Below are 6,071 nucleotides of genomic sequence, written 5' to 3'. Positions count from 1 at the left end.
ACGGCTGAAAGGGTGAGCATGTTTGGTATGACGGGAATTTGAACCCGTGACCCTCAAATTACGAGTCCAACGCCTTAACCCACCTGGCCATGCCGGGCCTCTATGAACATTACAAATTACACAACAGAATGGCTAGGTAGTTAAGGCACTCGACTCGTAATCTGAGGGTCGCGGGTTCAAATCCCCGTCACACCAAACATGCTCGCCCTTTCAGATGTGGGGGCGTTATAATGTATAAAAGAGCAGCCCAAGAGTTAGCAGTGGGTGGTGATTACTAACTGCCTTCCCTCTAGTTTTACACTGCTAAATTAGAGACGGCTAGCAAAGATAGCCCTTGTGTAGCCCTCCGCGAAATTCAAGACAAACAAACAAACAATCGTCTTGGTTCCCGAGTGAATATTAGTTCTCTGGCATGCTACCAACATTAGTTTCAGGCTAACAAAAACACAACGTCAGTTACTTATATGCAAATTTAGTTTAATAAAACAAAAGTTACAGTTTTGGGCGTAGAACGGTAGTTACCCGTAGTGTGTGTTTGTACATTTCACAGTTTCTGGTAAAGGACGAATGTTTTCAACGGTGGAGACATTTCACAGTTTTAGGTACAGCTTAGGTAACTCTGGAGTAGCTTTCCGCGAAATTCAAAATAACAAACAAACAATGTTGATAGATTCTTAATGAAGGCGTAAGCAGATAAGTCGTGTAGAATAAATAAATATTTATCTTAAGTTATTTGTCGTATTCATGAAAAATAGTTTATTTATATCCTTCAGTCAATATTGAAAGTTTTAAAAATAATAAAAAGTTTCTAAAATATTTCAAAAACCACGTTTTTTTGAGCAGTGTAATGTGTACTGATTATTTGTCACTCTTTGTTAACAATTTCATAACATCATTTGTTTGGTCAACATAAAGGGAACAGTTTAGTAATTAGTTTCTTCAAATTTAAGTTTGCTGTTTTATTTATTAATAAATTTTTACCCTTTCCGGAAGTTTCAGTGAACTGGACGTGTATATTTTGTTCATCTGAGTAATTTCTCACTAAAGATAACCCTTTGTGGCATTGTGGCATTTTGCAAACAAACATCTCTCAAATACGAAACCTGATTGCAATTCAACATAATGAATTAGTTAAAACATTGAATAGTATATTTGGTTTATCCCTTTTGATATTTTATTCAGAAAATTCCTGCTCCTTAAAAGATATAACGTACAACTATAAACAAAAAAGGAATAGCTGACAATTATATATAATTTATCATGAATTTTTTAACCAAGATTGTACTGTTAAAAGACAGACCGGAGGCAGAGCGGAGTTTAGTTGCTTACAGCACTAAAATTCAAGGTTTGTCACCACTAACCCCGTCGCACCAAACATGCTCGCCCTCTCAGTCATGGGGGCATTATAATGTACGGTCAATCCTACTATTCGTTGGTAAAAGAGTAGTCCAAGAGTTGGCGGTGGGTGGTAATGACTAGCTGTCTTCCCTTTAGTCTTACAATGCAAAATTAGGACAGCTAACGAAGATAGCTCTCGTTTAGCTTTACGCGAAATTCAAAACAAACCAAACCAAACTGCCACCCCTACTGGATAGATTGCAGCCCTTTGTGTATCGTTATACAACTAAAAATAAAAACACGAGAAAAATGGACTTAGCGCCGTCTATCGGCTAATATTATCATAAGGTATTTGTAAAACTACCTCACAAAGTGGAATTAGTGAGTCCAGAATAGAATAAAAGAGATTACTAGCATTTAAAAAAATGTTTGCTTAAACATTCGATTGTTTTTGTGTTTTGTTTTCCCGCCTAAACATTTTGCTTTTTTATGATTTCTAAGACTTGGTTAAATTACTTGTTGTTTTTTTTGCTTTGCTTTTTTCATGCTTAGACACTTGACTTATTTTTTGGATGTTTTTCGTACCTGGATACTACGTTTGATATTTTTCTCACGCTTGGACACTTACTTTACTTGCTATTTTATGTTTTTTCCTTTGCCTGGATAGTTGTATTTTTTCACGCCTGGACACTTGTTTTTTATTATGTTGGTTTTTCACTCCTGGACATTTTACTTATTTTTCGTGTTACTTTGCCTTCACGCCTGGACACTTGTATTTTTATGTGTGTTTTTGTCATGCCTAGGAACTTTACTTTGTTTTTCATTTCACGCTGTACTTGTTTTTTATGATTTCTTTCACTGCTGGACACTTTACTTGGATTTTATGTTTTTTTATGAGTGTTTCTCTCACACCTGGAAACTTGGTTTTCATGTTTTTTTGTGTATTTTTTTTACACCTGGACACTTTACTTGATTTCATGTTTTTTGTTTGTTTTTCTCAGTGCGGAACACTTTACATGTTTTCATGTTTTTGTGTGTGTTTTTTTACTCTTGAACAGTTTACTTAATTTTAGTTTTTTTGTGTGTGTTATTCTCACATCTTGACACTTTACTTGGTTTTATGTTTTTTTGTGTGCGTGTTTTTCTCACACCTGGACAATTTACTTCTGTATCTTTATGTTTTTACAAGTACTGAATCTAACCCTGACACAGTTGCTTCTTAAGTTAGAAACTTGTAATTAAAACCATACAAACCAAAATGACTTCTTGCATGATCGTTCTAAGTTATCTATACGTGCCTGATATATTCTGAATTAAAGATAATTTTCCAAAAATAATATCATACACAACCCACAAGTTATGAAAAAAAAGAAAAACTACTGAATATTTTATCCAACCTTTGAAAATCATTGTCTGACATGGCTGCTAAAGTCAGTACTTAATCACAGTTAGTTTAGAAGGAAATTATTAATTTTGTTTCTTTCTTTTTCTTCTTTGTGTATAATGTGAACCCTTAACAACTGCTTACAGCGATATCTGCAATAAAAAGCGTCTATGTTATTTTTGCTTAATGGAAATGCTAAAAAACAACAACTAAGAACTAATAATTACATACATTATGGTTTACTTCATATACGTTTGCAATCGAAAACTGGATCTAGTTTTGGAAGTCAACGAAATATTTCAGCGATGTGTGTAAAAACACATGTTGCAGTTAAGTAGCTGTTCACTCCAACTGCTAGAATTAACAAAGAATGGCGTCTTTGTGATCAGGAATAAATATTTACCCCAGTCTACGTTTGTCCACACAAGATGGCGCTACAACAAGAAATGTTACCTAAATTTTTGTTAAAGCGTTCACACGAAGAATGTGGAAGTATAGAATAATTATACACAAGATGAATTAGAACTTACTTTCTTGGTAAAAACATAAACTTTCAGAGCGCCTGTATTCTACAAACCGAGATAGATGTAGGCCAATATTTAGTACAGCTTCGTAGATTCATTAATAAACTTACAGTATATTTACCCACCAATGGCACAGTGTTATATCGTGTACTTATAACACTAGAAATCAGGTTTCGGTGCTGTGGAGGGCAGAGCGCACGTAATTACGTGTGTAGCTTTCTGCTTAACTTGAAACCAACAAATACACTGAAATGGTAAATTACTCAGTGACTTCCAACTGTTGGTTTCTGATGTAGAAATAAATTGAATTTTAAATGAAAACATTGGAACTATTCTGTTATTTAATTTTATAAATATTTCACCCACGGACTTCAAGAGTTAGTTAGGTTAACCACTCTGTGCTGAAACGTTCAGTAGCACGTGTCTTTGAAATTATATTATACGATTCTTTTACTGGTAACCTGTATAAGAGTAAATAATTAAGGTATAATTAAATTTATTATCAGCCGTTTTGTTATAAGAATATGTTATACAATATCCAAATTAAAAAAGCGAGAAATTTGTTTTATCTTGGTTCATTTTTACTTCTTGTTTGGGTAAAAATACTGTAATTTCACGTGCAAAAAGTTGACAATAAATTATCTATTCCTGGACTTTATTTTTGGTTACGATTTAAAGGAACTTGTTTCTCTACTATTACTAATAGGTGAGTAGGGTTTAAATCCATGTACACAGAAATCTACCAGAACTATTTAAAATTAACAGTTCTATATTAGGAGTCACATAATAATGACCTTCGAAACGAGAATTAATCTAGAAAGTAAATTTCTAACACTACTTTAAGAATACATTTTTGTACACTTTTAATTGACTCTGTGAATAAAAATTGATTTTTATACATTATAACAAAAATGAATAAGTAAAATATGAGTAACAAGATAAAAGTCATACACACATACACACATGTGTGTGTGTTTCTATCGATCCATCTATATGTTTGGTATGTTTGGAGTTTTACAACTGGTTTCGATTCTCGTTATGGGCAGAGTATAATTAACTTGATAAATAGTTTGATTAAATTACGACTTTATTAAATAGTGCCGACTAGTTGTTTCAAATTCGATGGAAGAACGCTTTCCATGCAGCTAATAACGTGCTTTTTAATGAAATATTTATAATTAAAACACGTGTGGGGAAGGTACACGTGGTATGTTTGTAACATATGTTTCAGTATGGCGTTAAAAATAAACATCTGTGACTTGAGTTTCATTACAACATAAACATTCAAAGCACACGTATAGGTTTCTAATACACTGCTGGCCAAAATCTTAAGGCCAATAAACATAAAAAAAAAATATGCATTTTGCGTTGTTAGGCTCAACCACTTATTTGATTGGAGTTTCAGAAGATGAAAATAATAAAAGGGAAAAGAAATAAACAACTTTTTTAGCATTTAATAGGGAAAATGTGATCACTATGAAATTCGCCTAAATACCAGCTGTTCAAGAGTTTAAGACCATACTGAAACGAAGCATTAATCGGTAAACACGTAACGAAATTTAATCATTTGTGTTCAAGCATTAGCGTTGTCAACATCTCCCACTCACATCTCCTGTGTTACACTGGGTAAAAACATGGCAAAGGCTAAAAAGTTAATAGAATTTGAACGTGGCAGAATTGTCGAGCTGCAAAAGCGAGGCCTCTCTCAACGTGCCATCGCTGGTGAGATTGAGCGTAGTAAAACTGCTGTTGCAAATTTCTTAAAAGACCCTGAGGGATACGGAACGAGAATTTCAAGTGGTCGGCCCAAGAAAATTTTGCCTGCGTTGAGCAGAAGGATTCGACGGGTTATCCGGCAAGACACCAGCCGATCGTCGAATCAGATTGAGGCCCGTACGGACGTAGAATGCAACTCAAGAACAATAAGACGGCATCTACGAGAGAAAGACTTTAAAAACCCTAAACGTCTTCAAAGGCCACGCCTCCTTCCACACCACGAAAAAAGTTTAACCGAGCAGCACCAAACATGGGACGTAGAAAAGTGGAAGAAGGTTTTGTTCTCTGATGAGAAAAACTTTAACCTGGATGATACAGATGGCTTCCAACGCTACTGGCACGATAAGGATACCCCAACGGAGACATTTTCTACACGACATCATCTAGGATGCTTTCTCCTTCCATGGAACAATGGAGCTTCAGGTTATACAGGGGCGTCAAACAGCAGCTGGCTACATTGGCATGTTGGAGAGAGCATCCTTATTGACTGAAGGACCTCGCTTGTGTGGAAATAACTGGATCTTTTAGCAGGGCAACGCTGCAATCCAGAATGCTCGCAGGACAAAGGACTTTTTCAGGGCTAATAACGTGATTCTTTGAGACAATCCAGCGTGTTCGCCCGAACTAAACCCCATTCAAAATGTTTGGGGGTGGATGGGAAGGGTAGTCTATAGAAAAGGACGTCAATTCCAAACATTGCATGATCTTCGTGAAGCCATCTTCACCACTTGGAATAATATTCCAGCCAGCCTTCTGCAAATGCTTATATCGACCATGCCAAAGCTAATGTTTGCAGTTATTCGCAATGACGGTCGTGCAACTTACTACTGAAACCTCTTGTTGGGCATTTCCTACCCTGTTTAGGACTTCTTTTTGGTATGATCTTAAACTTTTGACAAGCTAGTATTTAGGCTAATTTCATAGTGTTCACATTTTCCCTATTAAATGCTAAAAAAAGTTTTTTTTTATTTTTCCTTTTCTTATTTCCATCTTTCGAAGCTCTACTCAAGTAAGTGGTCGAGTCTAACAACGCAAAATGCATATTTTTT

The sequence above is a fragment of the Tachypleus tridentatus genome, chromosome 13 (genome assembly GCF_004210375.1).
Source record: "Tachypleus tridentatus isolate NWPU-2018 chromosome 13, ASM421037v1, whole genome shotgun sequence".
NCBI lineage: Eukaryota > Metazoa > Arthropoda > Merostomata > Xiphosura > Limulidae > Tachypleus > Tachypleus tridentatus.
This window is presented reverse-complemented; position numbering follows the sequence as displayed.